The 18,275-nt window shown below is 36.6% G+C and overlaps 1 long non-coding RNA gene across 2 annotated transcripts in view; it reads right to left on the bottom strand.

Moving 5' to 3' along the window:
- LOC125754131 (uncharacterized) overlaps positions 1–18,275 on the bottom strand; it is a 53,930-nt gene that overhangs the window by 14,862 nt on the left and 20,793 nt on the right. For both annotated transcript variants that reach the window (XR_007407596.1, XR_007407595.1), the window contains exons 2-3: positions 2,413–2,545; positions 149–382 (exon numbers count right to left, since the gene is read on the bottom strand). This is a non-coding gene — a long non-coding RNA (uncharacterized LOC125754131). The remainder of the gene's footprint in view (positions 1–148; positions 383–2,412; positions 2,546–18,275) is intronic.

The raw sequence follows: 18,275 nt of genomic DNA, 5'->3' as shown, positions 1-18,275 counted from the left end.
CACCACTTGAAATTCTGGGACCACACAATGTGATCATTTGACTATGTTATACATCTTTTAAATAAACCTGTAACTTTAAAAAACAAAACACAACCAACTTTTCAATGGCTTAATGTAATTGAAATGTATTATGTTTCACATAATTTACCCAAGCATGTGTTCCTGGGATTGTAGATATCTGCCCCATCTTCTTATTAGGCAGCCAGCTGATTTTGGTTCTGCATTTCTACCTCCTGGCTGCCCAGGTTACCCTCTGCATGAAAACCAGGTGATGGAGTAGAGAAGAAAATGAGAACCTTCAGGCCAGAAGTGACCATACTTATCTCTGCTCACATTCCATTGGTGAGAATTAGTCACATGACCTACCAAACCACAAGAGAGCCTGCAAAGAAATCAAATCCCAGGTGAGAAGCTGTCTCCTACTAGCAGAATGATCTCAGGGGTCAGAAACTATAGTCTGGGGCTAAATCTAGGCTGCTGCCTATTTTTGCATGGCCTATAAGCTAAGAATGCCTCTTACATTTTAAAATAGTTATTAAATACATAGCTCCATTATGTCCTTTGTTTTACCTATTGGCCCTCAAAGCATCAAACGTTTGCCATTCGGAACTTGACCAACATTTTGTTGACTCTTCCCTACACTATGGGGGAAACCTATGACTTGGGTTTTTCAGCCCTTGTAGCCTACAGACTTCTTCCCACATAGAGAAGACTTACATCTCTCTGAGAGAACCACCGTCCAAGGAGAGCATTCAATTCCAAGTCTAGGATCTCTACCCTCCAGTCCAGATACAGCTTCTTATGATCCAGGAAATATTGAAGTGCAAGTTATCATCCCACCTTCACTCTCATTCCCACAGTCAATATAAAATGAGGAAGGAGGGATGGCACAACATTCATCAACTTCCACAACAAGGAAACACAAGAGGCTCAAGAGCAACATACACAGTAATAATTGGAAACCACCAATAGGTATGAATGCCCTAGCACTGGAAGCTTTTCCTTGAGTAGAGTCTGAGGAATGCCTTTATCCATCGTTCTCTTCAGCCCTTGGCTCTGATTTCTGGAAGCTTCTTTCTTAACATTACTCTCCATGGCCACAACTGAAGTAGGCATTTGGAAGTATGCCTTCCTAGTGGGCTTCTCAGATTTCCTAGCTCACTTCCTTCATGCAATTTTGGGGACCCAAGTGATGTGTAAAGACTCCAAAACTCAAGGATGTCTTTTGTTTGAGTTCATGGGTTCTTTGTAATATAGTCCCCTTCAAAATACTGAAGGCATCTGAATTATGGTTAGCGGATAAAATGCGGGATGCCCAGGTAAATTCTAATTTCAGATAAATGAGAAATAATATTTCAGTATAAGAATGTCCCCTGTAATATTTTCTGTAAGTATAATATATAATACCTGAGACATACTTATGCTAAAATGCTGTTTGTTGTTTACCTGAAATTCAAATTTAATTGGGTATTATGTATTTTTATTTGTTAAGTCTGGCAATCTTATCCTGAATCCTTTATGTACATTTTCAATAATAATACCCAAAGTGTTTTCTATATTTTATCATCAAACCTGATTCATGTCTTGAATTCGTAGGTGTAAGTACTCTGTTTCAGGTCTGTGGTGGCTACATTGTTGTGCCAATACGCTGGAGAATAAGATTTATCATTAATATGATCTTTGACACAATGCTGGGTCTTAATGGTTCCTTGAAACTGAAAGCTTTTTAGGCCTTAACTCTTTCCATTTGGGTAATGGAGGCTTTTCCAATCCTGAGAGGCCCCAAATTCCTGCACAGTTATTATTATTTCCATGTATGCTCTCAATCAGGCCAATTATTACCTGACTTCATCTATTTCTTTGTAATAACTTCCTAAATTCATCAAATGATAATCAGTATAAACTTCTCATATCTGACTTTTTCCCACCTTTTTCCTCTATAGGCTTAGTAAACAAGTAGTTGGTGTTCCAAAGCATTACAGGCAATATCTTATCCAATGTTTTTCGCTACAGAATGTGATTCTTTCTATAGCATACATTTTTTCTTTAACTGCTGGCTCACTCAGAAGAAAGAAAGAAAAGAAAGAAAGAAAGAGAAAGAAAGAAAGAAGAAAGAAAGAAAGAAAGAAAGAAAGAAAGAAGAAAAAGAAAGAGAAAGAAAGAAAGAAAGAAAGAAAGAAAGAAAGAAAGAAAGAAGAAAGAAAGAAAAAGACCATAATATAAGTTACTGTCTCTTATTTTCAGAATCAAAAATAATATTAAACAGTATAAACATGTAAAATTTCCCCAGGAAACAAAGTTTGATTTGTCCACATAGAAAAAAAAAATACAATTAAATAATACATTAAAATCATTCCATTTAACAAGACTGATTTCATACTTTTTAGTTTATACTATATGTAAAGACTTTACCTAAGATTTTATCAGAAATGTGTGGATATCTGATGTGTAGAACATCTCTTCATGTTAAACATTTCCGATACCAAAGAGCCTAAGAGATTCCAGATTTTGCAAACTTTCTCTGTGGTCTTGAGTTCCAGGATGTCTATAAGATATGGTGAATACAAAATATCATGAAAATCACTTTTTAAAATTCAAATGGGCTTATAAAGTCTCCATAACCAATATGTGAACAATTTGAAAGCAGAGAAGTCAGAATCAATGATACATTTAAATTTCCCTCAGATCCAATGTAATTTAATTGAAATTAATCATAAAGTCTTTCCAGAAGAGTGATAAAGAATTCTCATGCCAAATAGGAAGAAACATCTGAGAGAGACATGTAAAGGAAAACCCCATGATCTAAAATTAAAATTTAAAAACAACCCTGCTGGCTCTCTTGCATAAATCAACCGTGATTGTCCCACAATAATTAGGGCATTCACCTTGTGCTTCTTTCCAGTCTTGCTAATGAGTCTATCCACTTCCTATCATCTGTTTCCCGTTTACGTCCCTAGCCATCACATCTATATATCTGACCTGACCCTTAGATGTGCATGTCAGATCTGTGGTCATAAAATACCTTCCCCATGGCTGAAGTAATCCTGCCTATGTAAGGAAGAAACTCACAATTTGGGTTCATGTAAAATAATCCCTAGTGTGCAAAGCTATTTGGCTCAATATCTCTGTAATCCACAAGAACAAATTAACAAAAATGACAGAGCAAGCAGTTGACAAGGCCCTCCTTACATGTTACAGCTCTTATTCCAAAATTTTTTAAGAAAACACTACTTTGTACAAGGCATTGTTTCAGCCAATGAAAGTAAGAGAGTGAGATGTTTTCTCTGAGCTAATAGGAAACTGACCCAGAAGTGAACTATAGCAAGAAGCTTGATTTGGCACTTAGGAAAGAAACCTCTGACCACTAAGCCAGAATCCATCTTTTCACTGCTGGACTTAAAAAATAAGGATCGTAAGAATTACACAGGTGCTGCTGGTGGGCTAATTATAGGTGCCAAGTCAAATGAGTCTTTTCTGGCATCAAGTCAGTTCAACTTTATGACACTTTGACTCTGTTATAAAAATACATCCATCCATTAGCCAGAATGTTATGCAAAATGTGCAACTTGGTACTGTACGCAGCTTAATTTGTCTGACGTTTACCAGTTAACTTAGCACCTTTCCAGATTAGGTAGCAATAATATTGTCCAGAGATCCACAGATAAATCTGCCTTTAATAAAACTGCCACCAAACCAAATGAGAGTTTCTCAACCTCAGCACCACTGACATTTATAGACCAGATAATTCTTTGCTGTGAGGGGCTCTAGTGTGGATTAGGGGTGTTTAGCAACATTCCTGGGCTCTACTCAATAGATGCCAGTAGCATGCCCCCAGTTATGGCAATCAAAATTGATCCCAGATATTACCAAGTGTCTGGGGGGGGGGGTGTGCTATCACTCATGTAGCACAACTACTAGATGGTTGACAATTACTCATCTAGCACAAGCATGTTACACGAGATGTCTGCAAAATTTCTGGGGCCCACTCCAAAATAACTATGTGGGCCACTTGTTCAAAAATTTTAAGAATCTCAAACCAAGCATGAGTCTTTCTAAGCATGCAGCTCCTCGTGACTACACAAGTCATAAGTTCACAATGTTGGCCCTGATGTTCTGAGTCCACCCCATTCTTCAACATCACAATGCTAGCAGCACACATTTGTATAGTTTATAGCTTATAGTAGCCAAGCTCACAGCTGTTGACACCCCACATCCTTCCCCCACATACTATATTGTAGTGACTTTCACCACCACCTCAATTCCAAACCATTTATCCACAATTTATCTGGTTTACCTTCTTCCCAGGTTTTCATCTCTACCCTGCTTTCTGATTTCTTCACTTACATGGTCACTGGAACATAACAAGAGCCTCTTACTTAATAGCTAGTTCTTCAATTAAGACTCTGCCACAGACACTCCACTCATTACCAAACAGTTGGGCTGTCTTGGGCAACTTCCCCTCCCCACTTCCTGTCACCTCTCACCTCCCACAAAAGGCTTACATGCATCTCTACATTTCTACCACAGCCTTGCTTCAGAAGACTCCAAAACAATTCATCCCCATCAGCCTAATGAACACAATTCCATTAAGGTAACTTGTTCATTTTGACCAAAAACCACCATTTACTGAGCTTTTTCTACTGTGGTAAACTTTACTGCTTGAAGTGATATTACATCAGCATTTTGCAGACAGAGAAATCAAGGTTCTGAAAGATTTAAAATAAAATCTAAAGCTTGCCCGAAATTACACAGTAAAACTTAGGATTTTGAAGATAATTAACTCTAAAATCTTTAACCATTGCCTCTCCTCCTCCTAACTTTTCTGCCCACAGTGGTGTGAATTTTTTTATTATGATTCCTTCCTATTTCATCCATTAGCTGTGAAGATGCATTTCAAACACAAAGGAACACAATTAGAACATTCTTAGCATGGTATTTGTGAATGAGTATTCAACAGGAAGGAAATATTGTGACAGGCGAGTCTGACATTGATGGTCTAATAGATTATCCTTTCTCAAAATAGAAAACAAAACAAAAAAGAAATCCCAAGATGGGCTTTCGTGAAGATAGAGGCCTTCTTTCACACACACATAAACACACAAATGTATTTGCTTTTATTCCACAATCGATTAGCATTAATAGTCTGTTTCCAAGTATGTTATAATGAACTCACCTAGGAATATAAAAGTAATTTTAGCAGTAAAAGATATTTGATTACATGAGTAATCAAAATTCCTAAGATACTATTTCCCATTTATTTGATTTTAAAATTTTTCTTCCTATATTTTCACTCTCAAATCTTGAACTCTTCTTAGCAACTTTTACCTCAAAATTCTTTTACACTGTCCAATGAGACATTTTCCCTTTTGGGATATATGCATATTAGCTTTCAGCTAAAATTTATGATTCCCCTGTTTCTATGTCAATGGTGTTTTAGAAGTCCATTCAGCTGAAATAAATTTCTATATGCTGGGCTCCTATGCCACCAGTCACTTATGGTAAATGCCAACCACTAAATTTAGCCATTGTAAAACAATCCCACAAGAAGAGAAGGGAAAATGTAGAATAATGTAATAATGAACATCTTTGTATTTTTTCCATGTATTGAATCTGCCACAACCATCTGTAGGTCACAGGCCCTGCACGGGAAAAACACTACATGGTCCAAGAATGTGTGAGAAAGTAAAACCATTCAGCAGCCAACGTCAGAAGAGTCATTTGTTTCCTGCATATGGCCATTCCAAAGTATTGAGCACTTGGAGAAAGTCTAAGAGGGATAGAAATTCTTTTGTCAACTGAAACTCCTAAAATGTGAGGAGTCTAGGGGCATTTGATGGAAAGAAGTCAGCTCATAGATCTCTTCACTAGGACAAAATGCATAGTTATATGTACAAAAATTAAATTTGGGAGACAGCTGACCACAATATAAGATGATTTTTGGATAAATGATTATAAATTATGAAAATGCAGTCATATGTGTATCATCTTTCATATGGTTAAGAATCATGAAAAAGAAAACAAAAGCTAAAATAAAGTGATGAAAAGCTACTGATTATCTTTTTAAGGACTCAAACAGAGTTTGAATACAGAGGAAAAAGTCAATACCACTTTCGTAGTAGATATGTTAAGCCAGTCAGTCACTTTTCCTGTGAATTTCATCTACTTCTATTTTCCAGAAATTGTTAACGTCTCCTTCTGAACCAACTTTCCACTTCTTCAGCATATTCACTTCATCTTAGGTTGCATAGCTCTACTACTCTAAAAAAGTCATAAAAATAAAAGATCTCTCTCTCCTTCCCTCTTCGTACAGTGAAATTTCTACAAAGGGTATTTGAATTATTATTTTTTTAACTCTCATTTTCTCCTTAACCAACTGAAATCTGGCTTTTGGTTCGATTTCTTATGTATCAAATTCCTTCTCAGGTCATAACTTTTTTGTTTGACCTTTAAATTTCTAATCAATGGTCAATCACAAAAGCGTTAGCAGCAGTTTCCTCAAGTTAAAACCCTGGCTCTGATACTTATTTTCTATGCAATCTTAGATGATTATTTAACTCCTTGGAGCCTCAATTAAGAGGTGGTAATAGTAAACTACTAGGGTGTTATGAAGGTTCAGTGAGAAAATGTGAGCAAGATAAAATTGCAATAATTATTGATGGTGTTGTTAATATTATTATAATAAATAGATTACTAATAACCATTACTGTTGAGACTTCCTTGCTTCTCAGTTTCTAGGATAATAAAGCATCCTGTTTTGTTTCCTGCTTCTCTGGTTGTTTCTTCATTGTCTCCTTTGTCGCCTCTCCCCTCTGCTCACTCTTGAAATATTGGGTTGTGCCAGGACTCTCACCTGGAGCATCTTCTATGTCCATACTTTCCCTGGCCTCATGTACTTCCTAAATGCTGTTGACTTTCACAATATGCCAGCCCCAGTCTTTCTTCTGAGATTCTGGATCTACATATTTCACAGAATAAGGGAATCTCCACCTCAGTGTCCATAGACTCCTTAAACTCAACACAGACAGGACTGAGCATATCCTCCTATCCCCTCACCCCAGAGAAGGGTATGCATCATCTTTAGTTGCTATTATAGAGAATGGAAGTCTTATTTCTCTGATCCAGTTACCCCAAATAGAAATATGGTATGGAAGAGGAAGAGTCATCCAGGACTCCTTTCTCTCCTGAAAGCCCTAAATTAATATACCTATCTCAGCCACTCGTTTCTCCTTTTGACATACTCAGCCCTCCTCTTAGTCCTGCTGCCTTAGGTCAGCTTTCCATCAACTTTACCCAGATGACTAGAAGTACCCTCACCTGTCTCCTTGTCTCTGGTCCAATTCCCATCCAATATCCCTCCCTTTTACCGCCAGGATTACTTTTCTAAAACCCAAATGAGATCACATAATTTACATTTTAAAAAGGTTTAGATGTCTTCACATCCACACAAGATGTTGTAAAAATGAAAGCCATTTCTGGCCTGGGCCCTATTAATCTGTCCTCCCTTATTTCTTCTCACCTTCCCAGGTCAAAGATGATCTCATCTGTGAAACTGATTATTAATCTTCATAGCTCCAAACTGCTCCTACGCCCCATATCTTCCAGGTAAAATTAAAATGGCTAAGAGGCTTCAGAATCTTGGCTGTCAGACTTTTCAGATATTTGTCCTTAAATGTTACTTAATCTCTCTATATCTTCTCATTTGTAAAATTGTTATAATAACAACATCTATCTATGTAAAGGTTCTGGTACCAATTCCAAAATGTGATTCTTGGCTTATCAGCTGGCTGTTCTATAATTCAACTCTGCTCTGACACTATACTTGGGGATAGCATCAGATCCCACAAGGTAAGCGTTCATTCCTATAAGAACTGCCAGTAATAAAGCCAGTGCTTCTGACCAACCAGCTACAAATCAGAGGTTCGCAGAACCCCCTCTCCAGGTTTGATTAGTTTGCTAGAATGGCTTACAAAACTTAAAAGAAACACTTTATTTACTACATTACCAATTTATTATAAAAGGATGTAACTCAGGAATAACCAGATGGAAGAGATGCATAATACCAGGTATGGGGGAGGTATATGAATCTTCCATGCTCTCTTCAGGCACAACATTCTCTCTGAATCTCCATGTTTTCCCCAATCCATAAGCTATCTGAACCCTGTCCTTATGGGTATCTAGGAAGGCTTCATTATATAGGCATGATTGATTAAATCATTGGTCATTGGCTATTGATTAAACCTCTAACTCCTCTCTCCTCTGCAGAGATCAAGGGGGTAGGACTGAACAGTCCAACTTCTAATCACATGGTCGTTCCTCTGTCAACCAGCTCCCATCCTTAGATACTTCCCAAAAGTCACTCCATTAGCATAATGAAAGACAGCTTTATTGCTGTCCTCATTTGAGACATTCCAAGGGTTTTGGGAACTCTGTGCCAAAACCTGCATTGAAGACCAAATATCGGGATCCCTGGGTGGCTCAGCAGTTTAGCACCTGCCTTCAGCCCAGGGCGTGATCCTAGAGTCCCGGGATCAAGTCCCACATCGGGCCCCCTGCGTGGAGCCTGCTTCTCCCTCTGCCTGTGTCTCTCCCTCTCTCTCTCTCTTTCTGTGTGTGTCTCTCATGAATGAATAAATAAGTAAAATCCTTAAAAATAAATAAATAAATAAATAAATAAATAAAAAAATAAAATCATTAAAAAAATAAGTGAAGACCAAATATCTATTTATTATTTTAAGTTACAATATCACAATCTCATAATGTCCTTCCTAGATAAAAGCAGTATAATTTATGTAAAAATAATTAGCACAGTGTGCAGCACTCAATGAGAATTCATCAAATAAATGTTAATTGTGATAATTATCATAATGCTTTTTTTTTTTTTTTTTTAGTCTCTCCAACTTTATTATAGGACGTGTGGGGAGGAGAGGGGAGTGCAGACAGATGGCAAGAGGGGGCTGGAGGCCCTCCCCCACCATGAGCTTCAAGGCACAGTGGGGGTCAGGAAAAGGTATGAGATGAAGATCAGAAAGCCAAAGCAATCAGTGCCTTTCGTGAGACAAAGACTGCTCACTGTGGGGTGGGCCCTCCTGGACCTGTACGAGGGGAAGAGCCTGCTGGGTGGCAAAGCAGAGTCTCTGCTGACTCTGTGTGGCTCATGGGACTGGCTGTGGCCACCCATGCCTGGAAGCACAGAGACAGACCTAGGTGCCCTCCCTCTGGTAAGGGGAGTGGAAGCACAGCCTCCCAGAAGGACACGAACTTGGTTGAGCTTGCTGGCTCATGCCTCATTTAGTCTGGTCATACATCTTCCCACTAGAAGATTATTTATGTATCCTCTGCAAGTAGCACACTGTCTGGCACATAATAGTGACTTCAATATTTGTTGAATATATGAGTGAATGGATATATAAATCAATACATGAATTAACAAATTCTGGATTGACAAGTAGAAATCAAATGTTTGTTAGGTGTCCAATAAGTCTTCCACAGACTTCATCATTGACTATTAAGACTTATTTGAGCTCTAGTGTTTACCCAGTTCTCCTTCCTCTCTGACATAAACCAAGAACATAAAAATGAATAATAAAAAAAAAGGTGACCACGATCCTTCTCTCACGTAGGAATATGGTGATAGAATGAGGATGTAATGAAGACCCACCAAATGTCAAGGATCTTACTTTGAAAATCTGTATTAGTCACGGTTCTCCTAAGAAAGAGCTCTCTGTATATGTTTTTATATATTTTTATTGCATTATTGATTTATTTTAAGAAGTTTATTTCTTAATGATTTAAGTAATTGGCTCATGCCATTTTGAAGGTTGTTAAGTCCAAAATCTGCATGGTAGGCTGGCAAGCTTGAGACCCAGGAAAAAACTTACATCGTGCTTGAAGTCTGAAGGCGGTCTCCTGTCAGACACTCAAGGACTATGTTAGGAGGACTTTATTGCCCTCTTGTTACAGATTAGAACATTTAAATGGAGAGCAATCACAAAGCCACTTAGCAGTTGAGCTGGAATTCAGTCCCTCATCTCCCTGATTACCAAACCCAGTCACTGTCCATTAAACCACACAGCAATTCTCTAGTGATTTCCAAAGTCCCCTGAAGAAAAATATAAGCAAATAACTTTACAAAAGTAAAGAGACTGTGAGCTTTCTTCTTTTCTTGTTATTGTTTTTGTTGTTCCGAAAGGAATGACCATAAAGTGCAAACTATTTCTGGCATGCTAACTCCTCCATGGGACTTCAGAAAACAAGGAAAAGCAAAGGGAATTTTATTTTCTCTGAAAGCAGATGGAAGATGTGAAATGAATATCTCTGTGGTTTTGACTTACAAGATATAAAAAAAGTAAATAAAATAGAATTCTGACCAAGAAAGTCCTCAGTTTTGCTCATCTGTCCCCTGAGGTATCTTTTAGCTTAAGATCCCGAAGAAATCTGTTCTTGATCTCCAAAAAAGGTCCAAGAGAATAATATATTAATCCTTTGGGACCTGCAAATTTTAGTATCTCAGTTACAAATCATGGTCCCTTAGTGATAGATATTAGAGATAAGGCAAATCCATTGGCAGAAAAAGTTGAGGAGCACAGGTCACAAAGATCTCTGCTTGAATATTTTGCCCAAAGCTAGCCTTGGTTCTATTTTCCAATCTTTAACAAATTATGCACTTTATTTGCACCAACCTTCTATAATGACTTTAAACCACATTGGGCAAAATGCAGTTTAATCATATTCCCTCAATCTCCCTTTTAGCTAAGTCTAATATTTCTGTCTCCACCAGAGCTTCTATATGATTCAGAAGTGGTGATATAGCAGAATGTTGTGACTTATCTCTTACATAGAATTATTCACCTATCCCTAAGACATTATTGTCTCTTTTTTTAAATTCAAGTACAATTAATATACAGAGTTATATTAATTTACTGTATATTCACTGTCCACAAGTGAACAATATAATGATTCAACAATTTTGTGCATTACTCAGTACTCATCGTGGTAAGTGCATTCTTAATCCTTTTTACCTATTTCACCCTTCCTCCCATCCACCTCCCATCTGGCAACCAATCTGTTTGTTCTCTATATTTAAGAGTCTGTTTTTTGTTGTTGTTGTTGTTGTTGTTGTTCTCTTTTTTTCTTTGTTTTGTTCCACATGTGAGTAAAATCGTATGATTTTATGATCGTATGATCGTAAAATTGTCTTTCTCTTACTGAATTATTTCACTTAACATTATATCCTCTAGGTCCATCCCTGTTGTTGCAAATGGATGTTCTTTTCTATTTCTTTTTTTTTTCCTTTCTATTTTCTTTATATATTTTGTATCCCTGATAGCTGAGGGTTTAATTCTTCCAACCAGGTGATGTTCTTTCAAAAGTCACTCACATCTTTGTTGATTTGGAGGAAGGACTGTGTAAGATTTAATCAGTAAGGTATACACTAGAATTCAGGCTACTGAAGCTAATAGAAAACCAGAAATAACTGCCTATATTAATTCTTAGTCTTTCTATTAAAGAAGAGCCAATATGTAACCCCCAATTATGCCACTTTGGCATATTGATTATTTTGAGTTGAAGGCAATCAAAACCTAGCTGACTTAAAAACTTTTACCACTCCCTTAACTACCTAAAAGAATTTAGATAGGGAGCCTGGCTCAAAGAGAGAACTATTACCAGAGATAACTTTTATCTGAATGGCCTATCTATATGGCAGACAAATGTCTAATTACCAAACATCTGCTCTTCTTTTTTTTTTTTTTTTTTTTTTGTGGATTACCCTCCTCCCCTTTGAAGCCCCAGGCTCCTATTCCATTTCTAAGTTCAGGATGGCTTATAAACCTCAATTAGGATTGGTCCTTGGGTCTCATATTCTTATGGGGCTCCCATACATGCATAAGCAAATTTGTTTTTCTGTTGCTTATCTGTCTTATATCAATTTACCAGCCAAAGAATCTAGAAGAGTAAAGAAAATAATTTTCCTCCCCTACACTAGCAAAATCTTCTTTCCTGGTATTAATGAGTTTTGCAGTTAGAGTTGCTTCTCAGCCACTCAGCATCTGATGAAGACTACAGATTCCAAAATAACTGAAACAAGCATTAAGGTGCAGAAGAGAATAATAAAAACACACAGCAAGCACTGAGCTGCACTTACGAACTTGCAGCCACAATCTGGAAGTTTGTGCTAAAAGTTGGAAACTGGGAGGATATTGACCTAAGCTCCTTTCCTATTTACAGGAAACTAAAGTAACCATATTTACATTGTAGCTGAGAGTAGGAAAACAGAGAGAAAGGGCTACTTGGTAGATGAGTAGACAGGTGCTATATCACTATTGAAATAAAGAGTTAAACATTTCATCAGAGTGAGGTTATTTGTTTGGTTAACCAGTTTTGAATACCTGTCACAGTGAACAGAATGCTTATGCCACTTCATCGTCATGGTGTCAGTGGTCTGTCACCAAATTGCATAATGAAATAGCAAGACCAGAAGGGAGGCAATTACACTGATCTTGATCAGTGTGATGGTAATATTTACTCCTAAATGCATGCTCCTCAGTTTCCCTTTCTGAGTATTGGATAAATATGAATGGATGGATAGATAGAGAGAGAAAGAGAGAGAGAGAGAGAGAGAGAGAGATATTTGAATGTATATTGTCATTCAAAACATTACCACATGAAGCTGCATATATTTTTATGACAATGTCTGCTCACTACACACTAGGTATTCTTTTTGGGGAATTGCCCCCCAAGCAAATTTGTTAGCCATAAATCATGCTTTCTATTGACAAGATAGAAAGATTTATTTGGTAGTTTTTGATCAAATAAATAAATAAATGTCCAAATTAATTATCAATTTAGCTTATCAAGTATCAGTTCAGCTAAATATTAAAGGAAATGCAAATCCTTTCTTGAAATACAAAATATCTGCTGACTGAGATTGTTTAATAGTGATGTGAAAGGTGATGCTAAAATGGAAATTCATATACTTATTAGTATTTTAGCAATGGCAGAAGTATCAATTAAATACACATAACACCCCTCAAAATAATTATTCTGAAAAAAATCATCACTTGTTTAGAGTAATCATTACAGTCCTGGGATTAAAAGTGCACGTAGAACCTTGAGCAAATTATTTTATATCTTATGCTTTAATTTATTCATCAGTGTAGTGAAAATAATTATTCTTACATCTTGTTATATCTCATGAGACTATTGAATGAGGAAATATCGTGGAGTATGACAATGCTTCACATCTACAAAGCATTCAGGAATGCTCCTCATTCCTTGGAAATAGGTGCCTTGCAGCAATCATACTTCACATAGACCATGCACCAAAATTTGTACAAATTACAAAATCTGTGCTAGTTCATGTAAGATACATTCAGTTATTGAAAATGTATTTAAAAAATTGAACACGATGTTTTGGATCCCATCAGCCAAAGGTTTAGGAATTGAATCATGGCTCTCTCTAAAATCTGAGGATGGAGCTTTCTATCACTAACCAAAAGTTGGGACCTTTGATCTGGCCTGCACTAGCACATGCTATGACTTGAACTTAGTCTATAGATTTTGACTGATCTAATTGTGTCTCAATGATTTAACTATGCAGTGTCCCTGCTCATATGCACACATACGTGATGAAGTAATCAAGTTTATTTATGCACATTGTCACTTTTTAATTCTAAGAATTATAGAAGACTGTTTATGAGAAATAAATTAACTGATATTTTCTAGAGGCATGCATATTAAGCTCCTTCAATGGATATTTTTTTATATTTACATCCATGATGGTTAATTTTATGTGTCAACGTGACTAGGTCACAGGGTGCTAGGATGTTTGGTTAAATATTATTTCTGGGTTTGTCTGTGATGCTGTTTCTGGATGAGATTAGCATTTAAATTAATAGACTAAGTTAAATGAATTGCGCTCCCTAATGTGGGTAGAGTAACCATCCAATGCTTTGAGAGTCTAAATAGAACAAGCAGGTGGAGGAATGGAAAATTCGCTTTCTACCTGACTGGCTAAGCTGGAATAGCAGGTCTTCTCCTGCCCTCAAACTGGGATATATACCATCAGGGCTTCTGGTTCTCAAGTCTACAGATTTGGACTAGAACTACACTACCAGCTTTCTTGAATTTCCAACGTGCAGATGGCAGATTATGGAACTTCTCAGCCTCCATAATCATGTGAGCCAACTCCTTATAAAATGCATATATCTTTTATAAATCTCATATTATGTTTATTTTATATTAAATCTAATAAATATATGCTTTATAAGATTTCTCTGGGGAACTGTGATTATTACAAGATTCTATATCCCTGAAGAGCATGTTAAAAAGCTAAGCTTTAGACATTTTCACTTGACTTTCTTCCTGTGAAAAGGGAAGATTTACCTTGTCCACATTCATCCACCCCATAAGCCCAACACACACATACACATAAACTTCAGTCTGTCCATCAATCCATGATAGTTATACTGTTAATTTGTTTAGAACAATAATCGGTGTTATTGATCCTAAGCTCAGCAATGTAGACAAGTTATTTTTTTCCTTCTTGCAAAACATTTATCTTTCCTGAAGTTTATATTTGCTTTGCTTTGTTTTTTATTTAGTTTACTATCCTCTTATCTTTTATTTATTTCCAGATGCTGTGCCAAGCACATAAATCTCTTCTTGGTGTGGTACATTTAAACACACTAAGTATCCTAAAAATGTAATCTTCTTTTTTTTTTTTTTTTTCTAAAAATGTAATCTTAAAAAAAAAAATCTTTCTCGGTTCATTCTGATGTGCTCAAAAATAGAAAGCAGTTGATCAGGCCTACTGCAAAGCCACAGTTTTTAGACTTCTTTCCCACCTTCCTGGGAATTCCTGTTGCCTCCTTCTTGTGCTGAATCTTATGGCTTCTTGTTTCTTGGTTTCCTCCCTGAGTTCAGCAGAAACACCTCTTGAAAACGTTGCATGGTTATGAAAGATAATTTAAGTTCTTGCATATGTTAAATTATCTTATTCCTAACCTCACACTGGATATTTGTCTAAGGTATTACAGATGTTTGGTTTTAGATAATTTTTTGTAAAACATTTTGGAAGTATTTCTCTGGTGTCTTCTGTTTTCCTACATTCTCCTTAAAAATTTGATGACATTCTGGTTGTCATCCCTTGCATAAAACTTTCTTTCTGGAAGCCTCTAGATTTTCTTTACCTCAACTGTTCTAAAATTTCACAATTATGCTTCTTGGTCTGGGTCTATTTTCACTCACTTAGCAAGATCTTTTAAATTAGAAAATGGCTGTTCCTTAAAGTTAAATATATTTTAAATATATCTGTCTTTGATAATTTCCTTCTCTCTCTTTTTTCAATTTTCTTATTATGAAACTCCTCTTTTTGGGATGTTGGAAGTCTTAAATTAATCATCTAATTTTTATCTTTTTTATCCTATTTTGTATCTCTGTCTTTTTGCTCTGATTTCTAGGTTTCTTCAATGTCATCTTCCAACTCTTCAACTGAATTTTTCATTTCCATCAATATATTTTTAACTTCCAAGGGTTCTTTTATATTTTCTGAAATGCTTCAAGTTCTTGCTCTGTGCTTTGATCATCCCTGTTAGAAGACCAACCATATTCAATTCTTACATATTACTCATTTTTATTTTTCTCTATCATTTCCTTTTTTTAATTGTATTGCTGTTATCTTCTACATCTTTCTATTTGTCTTTGTGGGTTTATTGTTTTTCAAATAATGTATTTGCCCGCCATTTCTTTAAGGGTTTGAAGAGATCTCTAGGTCAATTTTTGCATTCATCCCTCCATATTTAACCAACACAAATAACACTTGCCTCAGAAGTTTTTCTCCAGCTCTCATATTTTAGAATTCAAATTCAGATTTATCTCCAACACAAATAAACCGAAAGCAACACATAGACCTCTGGTTCCTCCAAGGGCAACTCGGTCCCCACTACCTAGCTGAGTGCATAATCCAGTTTCCTTTATCTTTTCTCCTTCAGTTTGTATCCCAGTCAAAAATCTAGACCTGTTCTCGAGTCTTCTTTCAAAAACATGTCTCCGTTTGCAAATGCTCTAATATTTTTTTTTTTTTTTTTTTTACTTATTTGAGAGAGATCGAACAAGGGGAGGGGCAGAAGGAGAGGGAGAAAAACATACTCCACTGAGCAGGGAGCCAGACATGACCCTAAGTCATGACCTGAGCCAAAATCAAGTCAGACACTTAACCAACTGAGACACCCAGGCACCCCTGCAAATACTTCTTGATTACCTGTATGCCAGTTCTGTCTAATAGATGCTTTAAAGTGAGCCACAAACACAAACCACATACCTAATCAAGTCTTCTAGAAGCTACATTAAAAGAAAGTAAAAATAACACATGAAATTAATTTTAGCAATAAATTTTATTTAACTTAATGTACCCAAAATGTTATTTTAACATTTAATCAATATAAAATGATTAATGAGACATTTTACACTTTTTTTCATACTAAATATTTAGAATTTCATGTGTATTTTACATTTATAGTGCCTTTCAACATAGACTAACAACATTTCATGTTTTATATGACCAGTGGGTACCACCCATATTGGACACCACAGTTCTAGGCACTTGCCATACAAAATCTAATAAGTATGGTACCAGCCCCCAAATAGCTTATGGCCAAGTAAGTCAGACACACAAGTTTAAAAAAAAAGGAGAGTACTGTATGATAACTGCAGTGATAGAAATTTATCCATTGAACAAACAAACAAAAAATGTTCCTTAAAAAAGGGTGCAGTTCCAGGAAAGCATTCTTGAGAAAAGGCTGCTTAGTTGATATACTTAAAAGTAAGTTCATATTATCAAAGAGTACTTGCAGGACATAATGCTGGAGAGTTAATCAATGACAGATTTTGCCAGCATTGCAAGCTAGCTTAACAGTTTGAATTTTAACTTGAAATTATAGGGAACAAACAAATACTTTTAAACTTGGAAATATTGTGACCAAATTTATGTTTGTAAAAATATTCAAGTTGTAATGGTAGCTAATAGATGGGAAAAGAGCCAGATTGGAAGCAATAGATGAGATAAGAATCTTGGGCTGTTAGCCAGGCACAATGGCATGAGACTGAGCCAACAACAGTAGTTGTTGGAGGAGAGGAAGGTAGAAAAGGTTGGAAACTCTTGAACAGGCTAGACTCACAACTTTGTGGCTGTTTAGGTGGTATGAAGGGAGAGAAGCAAAAGGAAGTGAGTGGGAGACATTATTATGACTTCATTTCTAACGTTGGGAGTGGGGAAGATGGCTTCATACATTGAAATATGAATGACAGGAGCAAGAGCAATGGTTTGAGGTTAACAACAATATACCGCTTTCAGGATATGATTTTCTGTTGGAAAACCCATTAAAAACACCCATTCAGTAGCTACATGTGGGTTCGGAGCTCAGCAGAAATATGGAAAGATAGGTAAGACAGTATAGACACATACAAGAATTTTCAGTGACTTAAAATAAGCTAGGATCTCAGACACAATGTGGATGTTTTTAAAAGAATGAAAAGTGGAATGAAGTGAGAGGACACTATATGAGCCTTTTTAATGCAAACACTAAACATATATGTGCAACAAGATAAAAATGAAACACTTTACCAAAGACTTGCGTGTATATTTTACTTGGCAAGACATTCAATTTTCCATGCTGACAATATAGTAGATAAGTTTCTTAAATAAACTCAAGAGACAGCCAAAGCACTATTATTAAATTTTCTCAAAAGATGATTTAAAAGCTATTTGTACAGTTCACCAACATGTGTTCAAAGCGAGATCATATAGCTGAAGGAGGGAAAGGTTTGTGTGCACCAGTCACCTTGGGTGAAGTTTGTGTCCCTCTGTGCTGTGTTTACTTTTAACAACTTGACGCTAAATGAGAGGGTTTCTTCCTCCTGACAATAAATCCATGGTGTCTTTTCCAGCACCGTCCTCCAACTCTCTGAAGCTAACTACCTCGAGTTAGCCTTAGACTCCACAGATTGAAGGGTTCAGTCCACAGGACTGCCCCCCCACTTCAGCAGCCAAGTGCAAGGCCCACAACTCCCATACTTCAGGCTTACATTTTCTAAATTGAGGGTCCCAAGATGCTTTCCTCAGGCCCAACAGTGCAAAAACAGCTCACAGAACTCAAGGAAGCACTTTCTTTACCATTGTAGTAGTCTGCCCCTTAACCACAGTTTTGATTTTCACAGTTTCAGTTACCTGAGGTCAACAGCATTCCAGAAGCAGGTGATCCTTCTTCTGATGTCTAGTC

Source organism: Canis lupus, chromosome 31 (genome assembly GCF_003254725.2).
Source record: "Canis lupus dingo isolate Sandy chromosome 31, ASM325472v2, whole genome shotgun sequence".
NCBI classification, from domain to species: Eukaryota; Metazoa; Chordata; class Mammalia; order Carnivora; family Canidae; genus Canis; species Canis lupus.
Note: the sequence above shows the minus strand (reverse complement) of the source record. Positions and strands in the feature narration are given on the sequence as shown.